This window comes from Eulemur rufifrons, chromosome 8 (genome assembly GCF_041146395.1).
Source record: "Eulemur rufifrons isolate Redbay chromosome 8, OSU_ERuf_1, whole genome shotgun sequence".
In the NCBI taxonomy this organism is placed as follows: Eukaryota; Metazoa; Chordata; class Mammalia; order Primates; family Lemuridae; genus Eulemur; species Eulemur rufifrons.
The window spans coordinates 72,150,580-72,165,006 of NC_090990.1; the positions used below are offsets into that span (position 1 = coordinate 72,150,580).

The 14,427-nt window shown below is 37.2% G+C and overlaps 1 non-coding gene across 1 annotated transcript; it reads right to left on the reverse strand.

Annotated features, from left to right (window-relative positions):
- Positions 1–977: 977 nt before the first annotated feature.
- Positions 978–1,084, reverse strand: LOC138390999 (U6 spliceosomal RNA). The gene has a single exon (XR_011234644.1). It is a non-coding gene; the product is annotated as a U6 spliceosomal RNA (small nuclear RNA).
- Between the last annotated feature and the right edge of the window lie 13,343 nt (positions 1,085–14,427).

The following is a 14,427-nucleotide window of genomic DNA, read 5'->3' on the forward strand; positions in this document are numbered from 1 at the left end:
CAGTATTGTTATCTATCATTTGGTTCAGATCTAGTAGGGTTTGCTTTATGAATCTAGGTGCACCTAGATTGGGTGCATATATATTGAGTATAGTCATGGCTTCTTGATGAATTGTGCCTTTAATCAGTATGTAGTAGCCATCTTTGTCTTTTATTATTTTTGTTGGTTTGAAAGCTAAGTTATTGGAAATTAAGATTGCCACACCAGCTTTCTTTTGGTTACCATTTGCTTGAAATATCGATTTCCATCCTTTTATTTTCAGTCTAAATGCATCTTTGCAGGTTAGGTGAGTTTCTTGAAGACAGCAGATACTTGGATTGTATTTTTTTATCCATTGGGCCAGTCTATGTCTCTTGAGCGGGGAGTTCAAGCCATTCACATTTATTGAGAAAACTGATAAGTGAGACAGTTTTTTGTTCAGCTTGTTGGGTAGAACTTCATTGTGATGTTTTCTCTCCTGGGCCATTGTGGTATCTGGAATTTGATCTTTAGCTCTTGAGTAGTTTTACATTCGTGGATCTTTCTTGTGCTGATCCGTGTATAATTCTCTTTTGAGTACTTCTTGGAGGGCTGGTCTTGTCTTGGTGAATTCCCTCAACCTTTGTTTATCTGAGAATGTCTTGATTTCTCCTTCGTATAGAAAACTTAGCTTAGCTGGGTACAAGATTCTAGGCTGGGCATTATTCTGTTTCAGAAGCGTGAAAATGGGGCCCCAACCTCTTCTTGCTTGTAAGGTTTCAGCTGAGAAATCTGGCGTAATTCTGATGGGTTTTCCTTTGTAAGTTACTTGTTTCTTTCTCCTTACAGCTTTGAGAAGTAACTCTTTAGTGGATATTTTGGTCACCCTGATGACTACGTGGCGTGGTGTTTTCCTATTTGCTATGAATCTCCCAGGGGTCCTTTGAGCTTCTTGAATCTGTATGTCTAGAGTATTGGCAATGCCTGGAAAATTTTCCTCGATTATGTCTTCAAATAGCAAAAATATGGAACGCTTCACGAATTTGCGTGTCATCCTTGCGCAGGGGCCATGCTAATCTTCTCTGTATCGTTCCAATTTTAGTATATGTGCTGCCGAAGCGAGCACTGTATTTTATTCTTACAGCACAGCTTCAATTCAGATTATCCACACTTTGAGTGCCCATGAGCCATTATACATGGCCAGTGGCTACTATACCATACAGCATGCAGCTAGACTATATTACATCTTGTCACATACAAGAATCTCATTTCACATACATACTCTTATTCCTTAGGAATGACTTCCACAAAACATTAAATATCATGTACTATATCCTAAAGTTTATTCTAAAATGCATTACAATATAATTCACATTATTATTAATCTGTGTTAATAAAAATGCATTCAAGATAATGCATTTATTTACTCATCTCCCTCCACTCCAAGTGCTTTAGTGGAAAAAATAATATTATGGCCAGATCTCAACCAGCGATAAAGCTATGTGTTAATAGCTTTAGTTAATGGAACTTAATGAAAAAAACAGAATTTTGTCTCATGTTAGAAGTTAATTGAAGAGTTAATAAACTGAAAACAAAGTAGTGTATAGCTTTAAAATCCTTTGGAAACCAGTGAAGCATGTCAAAATTAAGTACCTACTTTATAAGAGAAAAATACTGATGTGGTGGTTTAAATACGATGTAACTAGAGTGATCATATGTTCCAATTTTCCAGGAACAGTGTCAGTTTATGCCAGTTTTCTCAGCATAACTATTAACAATTCCTCCTTTCACCTACGACACTATGCCAGTTTGAACAATTTTAAATAAAGTATATGGTCATCCTAGCTATAGCACAGAATGTGAAAATCTTAACATTAATTAAAGTTGAAAGTTTAACATGTGTATAGTTTATACTTAAATATTCTTTATTTAAGAAAATAGGCCGGGCGAGGTGGCTCACACCTGTAATCCTAGCACTCTGGGAGGCCGAGGTGGGAGGATCCCTTGCGGTCAGGAGTTCAAGACCAGCCTGAGCAAGAGCGAGACCCCGTCTCTACTAAAAATAGAAAGAAATGATTTGGACAGCTAAAAACAAACAAACAAACAAATATATAAATATATAAATTAGCCAGGCATGGTGGCACATGCCTGTAGTCCCAGCTACTCAGGAGGCTGAGGCAGTAGGATCGTTTGAGCCCAGGAGTTTGAAGTTGCTATGAGCTAGGCTGATGCCACGGCACTCTAGCCCAGGCAACAGAGTGAGACTCTGTCTCAACAAAAAAAAAAGAAAAGAAAACTCTCCGGTATTGAGTTTTCCTGTGTAAAATCCTGCACTAAGGATAAAGAAAGAATGAATAGTATTTCTTTCTTTTTTTTTTTTTACTCTTTATTCTTTCAGTATGGAAGACACTGTAATATAAAAAGAGCAAATCTGTGGAATTTGGAGGAATGAAATGGGGGGAACACATAAGCAGAAATAAATTAAGGTTCTAGTTCTTAAGTTGGGTAACAGGTTTGAGGGTAGTCATTATACTATTAAAAAAACAAACAAATAATAGATTATGCATAGTCTAGTAACAACAGTGTGTCTGTGAACCAAAGATGGTAATTAAATTCTGTGTAACACATCCTTATCTTGTCTTCCCTTCCATCCTGCCTTGTATGCTTGCTTCCTGGAATCACATTGTTTAAAAGATGTCACTAGCCTTAAGGGGAACCCAGACAAAGACACCAACTTATATGTCTTAACTTTAGTAATTGATATTTTACCATAAGTTAACGTCCTGAATGTTTGAAGAGTTATCACTGTATCAGTGCTGGTACTAAACTATCTAGTACAGAGTCTGGGATGCTGGGTTCTAACAGAATGCTAACACTAATAAGGCACCTTAAGAAGAGTGTTTAGTCCCTCTATTAATTTCTTTCATCAGGCTTCCTAAACTCATACTGAAAAAGAGCAAATACAAAATGATAACCACAAAATGGCATGAAAGAAGGAAGTGAGCATATCACATGAACGTATTCATTTTTATAAGTACCTATTCAAGGTAAGAAGAAAAGAAAAAAGAAAATTTTTGGAATGCTGGTTGTTAGACCAATTTTATGAAGTGCTTACTTTGTTCAAGCAAAAGATAAAGTTTAAGAGAACTTATCTTTCATTTTTAATATTCATGGTGTCTATTCATGAGTAAACTGCAGTGGAAATGTGGTGGAAAGAGTGCACTGGCCAGGGGTCTTGCTACAAGGAACTGTCTTGTAAAGTTAACTTGCTTTGACAAGTTCCAGATGTGCTTCATACGACCAGAAATATTGAGATGGTGGAGCCTGGCATAGATCACAGAGATGTGATTTCTTGCTGTATGGAAAATGAATGTGTAGATAATCTCTTGTCTGTTTATAGGTTCTAAAAATAGAATATATTTTGGGTTTTAATTTTATTTCTTATTGGTAAACTGCTGTTTATTTGTGATGTTATGCTTTGTACATCGCATGTTAGAAGGCAACAATCATTCTCATTCCTAGGCCTCTGTTTTTCCTTCTTAATTTTTTGGTAGCCACACTAGACCACTTTCTTAGTTATGTGATGGCTGAAAGACATGGTGGCTATAGATTCTAAAAGCATGTAGCTCACCACCATCTCCAGGATGGCTAAAAGACAAGGGGTCTTTAGCTCCCTATAACATACTCTCTGAGATCACAGTTCCCCTTTTTGAGGGATGGCTATGGGGTGTATGTGAGGATATAACCCTAGTTATAACATTCAGAGGAGCTGCCTGCTTTCTAAAGAGGTGTCATAATTTGGAGCTCTAAATTTTGAGACATTGGTAGTATTTTATTCTTTTCCGGGGCTAGGGAGAGAAGAATGTATTAGAACACAGGGGTAACAACACAGAATTTGAACTGTTAAGAAGGATTAGAATCACTGCTTCCAAAGGATGTTGAAGTAATTTTATTAGCATTACCACAGCCCATTCCCAGCTACTTAAGTGGCAGCAAGAAAAGACTTAGTCTGTCTTTCCCTGCACTTCAAACAGAGGTGCCAAGTACTTGCTGCTTCTCCTCCCTGCTCACATCAAAATTAAACACCAAAGCCACTGTCCACCCAGAGTCATGCTGTTAACAAAGACTTCAGCATATAAATTCATGCAGTACTTCCTCCATCTCTGCCTTGTGGAGGATCATGGAATAAATATATTTTTTCACACAGAGAGTAAATTGCAGCTCTCCTGTCAAGAAAGAGAAACTACCATTAGAAAGCACTAGTCACAATTCTTAATTGTTGTAAATACCAAAGTAAGTATTTGTGTGCTTTCTTTCTCCATACTAAATAATCAATTTATTGCATGGTAAAAATTTATCTTGCATTGTTTAGTGACATTTGTTTTATTTGTATGTCCGTGCCACAATGCAAGCTGCGATTGTGGTGCCTCTGGAGTTGGCAAACTTTTTCTGTAAAAGGCCAGCTAGTAAATATTTTAGATTTTGCAGGCCACACATCTCTGTGGCAACTATTCAACTCTGCCATTGTAGGATGAAAATAGCCTTAGACAATACTAAACAAATGAGTGTGGCCATGTTCCAATAAAACTTTATTTATGGACACTAAAATTTGATTTTCAAATAATTTTCAAGTGTCACAAAATATTCTTTCCTAATTTTTTTCAGTTATTTAAAAATGTAAAATCCATTCTTAGCTTGCAGTGTATACAAAAACAGGTGGCAGGCTTGATTTGGCACATGGGGGATTTGGTGTGTAGTTCTCAGACCCCTGTGATGCTCCAACGTCAAACTTACAAGAGTTAAGTTTATTGGTGTGTTTAAAGCTTCAGAGTAAATTGTGCCTGTGCCTCCATTTTAAATTTTACCTTAGTATTTTGGAGGAGGGGCAGGGATTGACAACCTAACTAGAAATATCTTCTTTAGAACAAAATATTGTATTTAAAACCTAAAACGGGAAAGATATTTTGTTCTAAATCTGAAAAATCACTAGTAGTAAACCCCAGTTAACATTGCTATATTAAACTGTGTCTTAATACATAGCTTTTAATAATAAACATTCACAACTTTAAGGTTTTAAAATAAAAGTTGACTAATTACAATCTTATTCTGGAATTTAAAAACACATAGGAATATGAAAAGTTTTATACAATACTGACATATCACTTTTAAAATTGTTCCTATGCATATTTCTTTTCTAGCAAAAAGGCACCAACACAAAGGGTCAGGACCTTGGATTTTCTAGGGATTTTTTAAAACCATAAATCATCTTCTTTTAAAGATAACAAACAATTGGACATCAAACCATTATGACTTCATTGTAGTGGGTATTTTTCCCATTAATGGCTGAACTGAAATTGTCAGCCTGTTTCAGAGTGGTGCCAGATGCTAGCAAGCTTCAGTCCCTGGAGATGAGACTTAACATATCACAGTGCTTGCTCTCTGACCTCCCAGTCCTGGTAGTATTTTACTGTATATTGGAATCCCATGAATGTGCAGAAATCTCAGCTTTCATAAGTTTGGGTTCAATTTTTTTAAATATGAATTTGGTCTGTCTGAATTTTAGTTATGATAACAGGGTTTTTTCCAGTGTTTGGAATATGTATGTTTTAGGGGGAAAAGTATATGTTATTTGTTTTCTTTGTATGCTGTAATTACCTTCAAGTACAGCAGATTTATTTCATACTATAAATACTTTTTGTTTGGTAGATTTCCCACAAAGCTTCCCATTCTTCATGTTTTTAGTTTTTGAAACTGGGTTGCAACTACCCACAGATACCACAAAAAAGGACAGATGAACAGATAGACACGACCACAAGATAGATAGATAATTATGATACTAAACTGCTTGGCTTCATTTTTTAAAAATTTGTTTTTAACTTATTCCTGAGATGTTTATATCTCTTTAAAGTATAGTACAAGACAATAAGACACAAATTAGTATCTTCTTTCCAATAATGGAGCAAGAGATTACCTGTACTTTCAAAATGAGTTTCAAATTGAACTTAGCCTGAGCAATTTATTTGCTAGCTATGTTGGAAAAACTTATTAAAAAATATAGTTTTGGCCAGGCATAGTGGCTCATGCCTGTAATTGTAGCACTCTGGGAGGCCAAGAGGGGAGGATTGCTTGAGGTCAGGAGTTCAAGACCAGCCTGAGCAACAGCGAGACCCCATCTCTACAAAAAATAGAAAAGTTAGCCAGGCATGGTAGTGCACATCTGTAGTCCCAGCTACTCAGGAGGCTGAGGTAAAAGGATTGATTGAGCCCAGGAATTCAAGGTTTCAGTGAGCTATGATGACACCAATGCACTCTACCCATGGTGACAGAGTGAGACTCTGTCTCAAAAAGTAAAATAAAAATAAAAAGAATATATAGTTGCACCCTACTGGAAAAATTGGATATCTGTATGCACAGGAATGAAGTTAGACTTTTAATGAACACCGTATACAAAAATTAACTCAAAATAGACCAAAGATCTAAACAGAAGAGCCAAAACTATAAAACTACTAGAAAAAAACAAAGGACCAAAGTTTCTGAACATTTGATTTAACAATGATTTCTTATATATGACATCAAAAGCACAGCCAACAAAAGAAAAAAAAGACAAATTGGACTTCATGAAAATTAAAACTTTCATGCACAAAAAGACACTATCAACAAAGTAAAAAGGCAGCCCACATGATGGAAGAAAACATTGACAAATTATATATTTGATAAGGGACTCATATCCAGAATGTATAGAGAACACCTCAACAACAAAAAAACAAACAACCCAATTCAAAATATTGAATATTCTATTCAAGAATAGAATTTTCTCTAAAGAAGATATATAAATGGCCAAAACAAAGACATGAAAATATACTCAACATCACTAATTATAAGAGAAGTGTGAATCAAAACTACAATGAGATACCACCTCACACCCATTAGAATAGATACTATCAAAAAAACAAAATAACAAATGTTGGCAAAGATGTGAAGAAATTGGAACCCTGTGCGCTGTTGGTGGGAATGTAAAATGGTACAGCTGCTGTGGAAAACAGTGTGGTAGTTCATTAAAAAATTAAAAATAGGCTGGGCGCGGTGGCTCACGCCTGTAATCCTAGCACTCTGGGAGGCCGAGGTGGGCGGACCGTTTGAGCTCAGGAGTTCGAGACCAGCCTGAGCAAGAGCGAGACCCCATCTCTACTAAAAATAGAAAAAAATTATATGGACAGCTAAAAAATATATATATATAGAAAAAATTAGCCGGGCATGATGGTGCATGCCTGTAGTCCCAGCTACTCGGGAGGCTGAGACAGGAGGATCGCTTGAGCTCAGGAATTTGAGGTTGCTGTGAGCTAGGCTGACGCCACGGCACTCACTCTAGCCTGGGCAACAGAGTGAGACTCTGTCTCAAAAAAAAAAAAATAGAATTACCATATGATCTAGCACTTCCACTTCTGGGTACATACCCAAAATAACTGAAAGGATATTGAAGAAATATCTTTATACTCATGTTCATAACAGTATTATTCATAATAGCTAAAAACCAAGTGTCCATTGATGGATGAATGGATAAGCAAAATGTGATACAGTCATCCCTTAACATCCATGGAGGATTTGTTCCAGGACCCCTCACAGATACTAAAATCCATGGATGCTCTCAAGTCCCTTAAATACAATGGTCTAGTATTTGCATACAACCTATCAATCCTCCCATACTTTAAATAATCTCTTGATTACTTGTAATACCTAATATAATATATATGCTATATAAATAGTTGTTATACTGTATTGTTTAGGGGGAAACAAGAATAAAAACGTCTGTACATATTCAGTCCAGATGCAACCATCCATTTTTCCCCTCAAATATTTTCAATCTATAGTTGGTTGAATTCACAGATTCAGAAGCTGCAGATAAAGGTATGGAGGTTGTATATGCATACTGTATACCTATATAATGTATATGTGTATAATGAAATATTGTGTAGCTTTAATACGGAAAGAATTCTGACATATGCCAAAACATAGATGAACTTTGAGGATATTATGCTAGGTGAAATGAGCTAATCACAAAAGGACAAATCTGTATGACTTCACTTATCTGAGTTACCTAGAGTAGTCAAATTCATAGAGACAGAAAGTAGACTGGTGATTGCCAGAGGCTGGGGGGATGGGGCATAGGGAGTTATTGTTTAATTGGTATAGAGTTGCAGTTTTACAAGATGAAAAGAGTTCTGGAGATGAATGGTGGTGATAATTGCACAAAAATATAAATGTACTTAATACCACTGAACTGTACATTTAAAAGTGGTTAGGATGGTAAATTTGTCATGTATATTTTACCACAATAAAACAAGGGAAAAAATAAAGTTGAGGTCTAATATAAATCAAGACCTTTGTAATCAACGAATCCTGGATTCAAATTCCAGCTCTGCCACTCATTGGCTTGTTGTCATCAGCAATTTATTTATTCTTTTCTAAAACTCATTTTCCTGATCTATAAAAGTTTCAATAATTATAGAATTAGTAAGTTAACACATATAAAGATCTTACCACAATGCCCAACACAGTGCCTATGACAGTGCCCATTAAATGCAGTCTCTAACATTCATTATGCCAATAATTCAAACATACATCACGTGGGATTGAGAGGGAAAACCTCACATGGAGGTTTTCCTTGATAGCACTGCTATTGAACTTGCCTAATTTTTGTTCAGGATGCAGACATCTGGGTAGGACGGAAGTACCCCAGTTTGGTCACTAGAATTTATGTCCCTCAATGCCAGTACTGTGTTCTTGTACCTGTAAGTATGTATTTCCCTCATTATTCTAATGTAAGATTAAGCTTAGATGTTATGTACCTACCTCGATTCCAGCTGAACCCTGAGGAAGGGGCTTGGGGAAGAATTGCTTATCCCAATTCCCTCTCAACTATTCACCAGGTTCTTAAAAACAAATAGGTCTATTTATTAGAGGAACAATAGGCCACAAAGAAAGTGGTGTCACCAGCGGCCCAACTCTTGTTGTGAACCCATTCCTTGGGTACAGGGAGTATTTATTCTGTTCATACTCTTCCACCATTGACTCCAGAGCAGAATACTCTGTTTTGGGGTGTTTGCCCAGAGGTGAGAGTCCTCTCAAGGCAAGTTCCATGTTAGTGACCTTTCTGGACCATGGCTTTGACTGTTACTGACTCTCATCTTCAGGGGGAGCCAAAAACAGACAGATGTAAGTCTTAATCCATCAGTTAAACAAGGAGGATGTGCACAGAAGCCCTTCCTGTGTTCAGAGCTCAGAGCCATCCCTTCCCTAACCCTTCATCCAACAGGGACCCACTGCTCACCTCACTAATCCACCTCTTCCAAAAATGGCTACATCAGAATGTGTGTATTTTTCATTAACTACTTTGTTTGTTTGTTTGAGACAGAGTTTCACTTTGTCACCCAAGTAGCATGGAGTGCAGTGGCGTCATCATAGTTCACTGCCACCTCCAACTCTTGGGCTCAAGGGATCTCCTGCCTCGGCCTCCCAAGTAGCTGGGACTACAGGTATGCACCACCATGCCTGGCTAATTTTTTCTATTTTTGGTAGAGACAGGGTGTCACTGTGGTCCACTCATTAGAATCACTGACCCAGTTATTATTACTTCAACTGCTTTCTCTTGCAAAGGAGACCAAGTTTGGTAGTGCTAGAAACAACATTCCTGTCAAGTCCGCAATGCTGAGAATAGGGCTGCTACTTTTGCTTTCTTGTAAGCCTTGTACTTCATAAACAAACTAGATGCTTACTATTCTTTCATCATCTCTTAGGGAGAAACAAACACAACATAGAAACATCCTCTATGCAGCATAAGGCCTCACATAGGAGTAAACTAAAAATAAAATGAAGCTTTTCCAAAAGGTATTATTTCAGGTCATCTATTTTAAGTTCTCTCTCGCTCTCCTTCTCTCTCTAAACATTTATTGAATAGGTCACTCAGCTTATAGCCTCTTCTTCCTGTAATTTATTTTCTACACTCTCCCTAAAGTGATTTTAATAAAACAAGTCTATTTCTCTCTCTTTTCTGTTTAATACCTTTCATTAGCTCTCTATAGCTCTCCTTTTGAAAACAGCACACAGGAGCTTCATGATGTGGTCCTTGTCTATTCTCCAGCTCAGCTCCAACCAGTCTTTCTCTCACTATTTGTGCTGAAACAATACCAAACAACTTACAGTTCCCAGAAAACAGTTTTCTGTTTCAGCACTCTTAGATCACCTAACGGAGTGCCTCTTCTTTCCCCTATTTACCTAGTGAACTCCTATTAATTTTTCAAAACCCCGCTTGGACTTCATTTTCCCCAGAAAAATTCCCTGACCCAGAGTTAATCACTCTCTCTTCTGTGCACTTATTTCATTTTATTCATTCATTCGTTCATTCAACAAATTCAACAACATTTGACAAATATTTACTGACCATTTAGTATGTGTCAAGTACTGGGTAAGGAAATCTCATCATCATTATTGTCATTATGGCTAACACATAGAGCTGACCATGAGTCAAGCACGCTTCTAAACAATACACATTTATTAATTAATTGACCTGAGCAACAACTCTATGAAGTGGATACTCTGCCTATCATCATTGTATAAATGAGGCAAATGAATCCCAGAGAGGTTAAGAACTTGCCTGTGGTCACCTGTGCAGTCCAGCTTCAGAGTGCATACACAAGACAGGCCTCATCTCTCCCCTACTAAACAAAACAAGTGTAATGAGGAAGAATGACATTAACAAGGAATTATTTAAAAATGTGCTAATAGCAGGAATACAGGGTGCTATGGAAACATGCACCCAAGGACTCAACCTATTTAGTTGGTGAACCTTCCCTGAAGAAGAGATGCTCAATACTGGGTCATGAAGGATAAATATGAAAACTTTCTGCTTTAATTCCTACATAGATAGACTTCAAGCTACTTAAAGGTGGCGTTCTCTTAGTCATCTGCATATTGCAGGTATTTATTATATGGCTGGGCACAGCAAATGTGAGAAGACATTTACTGAATGCATAAATTAATTAAAATATTATGGGTCTTCTATGAGCTCTACTAGAAACTTTAACCATTATTTGGTCTGTGTAACAATTTTTATTTTTCCTTCCTACATTACTATTAAATAATTGAGAAAGTGAACTTTGGTACATTCGTGGACTTTTGTGTATTTTAAAATTCCTTGCTGTTCCACTGCAGTTTCAGAATTGACTCATAGTTCTCTGATTTTTAAATAATTTATTTTTTTTAAGCCACCAACTTTGCTGAACCGTTTTATTAGTTCTAATATACTTATTTTTTGAAATGTTGTCAAACTCCTGGGCTCAAGCGATCTTCGTGCCTCACCCTAATGAGTATCTGGGACTACAGGTGAGCACGACTGTGCCTGGCTTTGATTTTTATACAATTTATAATTTTATTTTTGAATTAAAAATTTTCCCCTTGAACTTCTAAGTGTTTTGTCCTATGTCTATTTTACAGTGAATGGCTAGGATTTTCTTTTATAACCTGGGAATTTTTTTGTTTACTAGACTTTTGCCCTGAGAGAAAATTACTATTCATATTCAAAAGCTATGTATTTGCTTTATCTTTATCCTAGGTTGCTTACCTTTGAGGAGTTTCTAAGAGAATGCTTCAGTTATTTGTTTCAGCTTAATAGGGGAGCTGAAAAAGGGAGAGGTGGATAAAACTTCCAGTAACTTTTCCTTTTGTGTATTAGATGTTTCTTTCTTTCTTTTTGATGGGTGGAGGAAGGTCTTTTAGTAGGTACCTCCATGGAGAGAGAGATAAGCAGATAAGCAGATAAGCAGAATTATTTGAAAGTTGTGTTGGAAATTTATTCTGAGTTGACTGTACAACTTACCAGGGACTCCCCATTTCTCCCAAAGTGAGAGGCTACACCCACCTCCAATTTCCACAGTCCCCAAGGTCTCCTGGCTGGACATCTGGTTTTCCCAGACAACTCATCATCACTTGGCATCTAAACATAGACTATCTTGTGCCTAAGTAGTTTGAACTCCACTAATAACATTGTTGTCTTGTTGTGTGTTCCTTATAAGAAAGGAGAACAATAGGAGGGCAGCATCCCTTTGCCTAACACAGACCCACAACCTCACTGGCAAAAACAGGTCCATGGCTTCTATTGCTAATCCTTAGTTAATAACTTTTCCCAATAAGTTTATTCTTTTACCCAGGACTGTGTGACTGTGACACTGTGGAAGTCACTCTTAGTCACCTTGGAAGACAGCCCTAAATTAATCTTTATTTGTCAAATGAACATTTCTGCTTTACTGAGCAATCAGGAGTAAAAGGTTTTGAGAGTGTTGTGTGTCAAGGAGTGAGAAGAATTTTGCTGACAACTGCTTCAGAACAAGGTGGGGATTTTAAAACAACTGGATAAACAGGAGGATTTAATGCTATATCGTAGAGAATAGCTAATTGTCCTCTAACTTTCTCCCTTCCTCAACAGAAAATACACAAGTTTTGGGACATAAAGACTAGAATTAAAAGTCCCTACTCATCTACTGTCCTGACAAGTTCTATTTCCAATTCAGCTATTCAAAAAAAAATGACAAATCTCTTTATCTGAATCAATTTAATTTACCTCTGAGCCGCTATTTCCTACTGAGGCAGTAGGAAATTCATTATCTACATCCCCTCCAACCCTTGCCAAGATCCTGCAGAGGTCCAAGGAGGTGTCCTATGCAGCACCAAAAGCCTGGGGAGGACACCTGTTAATAATGAGGTGCCCATTGTTCAGCCCACCTGGTCCCTTGCTCCTGAGAGCCAATCTTCCTATAAGCACTGCCCAGCCATTCTCCTCTTAAGTTTTCCACTTCCTATCCAGAGACAGGACTTACCAACCTCTGTCTTCATCCCTGTTTGAAGTGAAGGCCCTTATTCTCTCCCCCATCTCCTTTATCCTTTCCCTACAGAAATCTAGAATAATCTAAGATTAAAGCAGCATAGTCTTCTTTTCACATGTTAATTCTCTTTTCTTGTCCTTTTTTTAAGAGACAGGGTTTTGCTCTGTTGCCCAAGCTGGAATGCAGTGGCATGGTCATAGCAAACTGTAGCTTCAAACTCATGGGTTCAAGCAATCCTCCTGCCTAAGCCTTCTGAGTAGCGGGAACTACAGGTACGTGCCACCACGCCTGGCTAATTTTTGGTACAGACAGGGTCTCGCTATATTGCCCACACTAGTCTTGAACACGTGGGCTCAAGTAATCCTCCCGTCTCAGACCCCCAAAGTGCTGATATTACAGGCGTGAGCCACCATGTCCAGCCTCCCTTTTCTTCTTCCACTTTCTCTTTCTTTTCTTGCTCTTTCCCCTCTCCATTCTCTAGATGGAGAATTCAAAACTGTTATTTTACATACTCCTTGTCTTTTCTCTGACACAGTTTGGGACCATAGAAGAATCTAATAAAGTCTTGTTCTGATATCAACTGCCTAAAATCCTTGCAGAGCTTTCTCATTCCTTCAAAATAAGACTACCTTCAAATTCCTGTACCAACTAGTTTCTGTTTCTGTTTCTAAGCCTTATGCCCCAATTCTGTTTCTCCTTCTTGGCAATACTTAACTGTCTCTTGAAAGTGGATGAAAGAGAAAACAAACTATTAAATAAACTCTCCTTCCTCAAAAACTGAGTTCAACTAGATAGGATCAAAAACTTAATACATGTTGATGAGTGTAAAAAGGTGCCAAGCATTAATAAGTGTTCAGTGGACACCAGCTCTGTGGCTAGTATTGAACTAAGTGCTATGAATAATAAAATAAATTATTAAGATACAAGGTCCTTTTCCATAAGATTACAGTTTAGTAATGGAATGTAAAATGCTGAGAAGAGCAGTGTAGTTCAGGGAATACAACAGTGTATTTAATAAGGAACTAAATTGTTCAACACAGTTAATTGGAAAACAAAAAAGCATGTGAAAAAATTACTTGTATTCAGTCTATAAGGAATTAACCATGAGTTAGGGAAGGGACAGATCTTTGGCTGGGATATCTAGAGAAAAGAAAACTTTACAGACTTTGGAGGATGCAGAGATAGAAACAAAAGATAAAAACAAACATAAACAGACTGGAGGCAGAATGAACATATTGTGAAGGAAAAATGGTGAAGGCACTGGTCTGATCTTAAGGAAAACTTTGTGTATGTACTTATCAACATCCTTAAATAACAATTATTCAATAATCAATCCACCTCCAATCTGCTTACTGGAGACATAAGTGTAAACAACCATTTAAAACTCAGCTTCTCATCGTTCATCAATTCCACAGCCATTTATTAAGTCTCTACTATGTGGACAGCAATGTGCTAGGTATTAGGGATAGAAACATACTTTGGGAAAAAATACCTACTGTAAATTAAATTAAACTAACTACGTCCAGGCCTATGAGGCCAAGCACTTTACATGTCTATGTTACTTTATCTAATTTAATCCTATAGCAAAACCAAG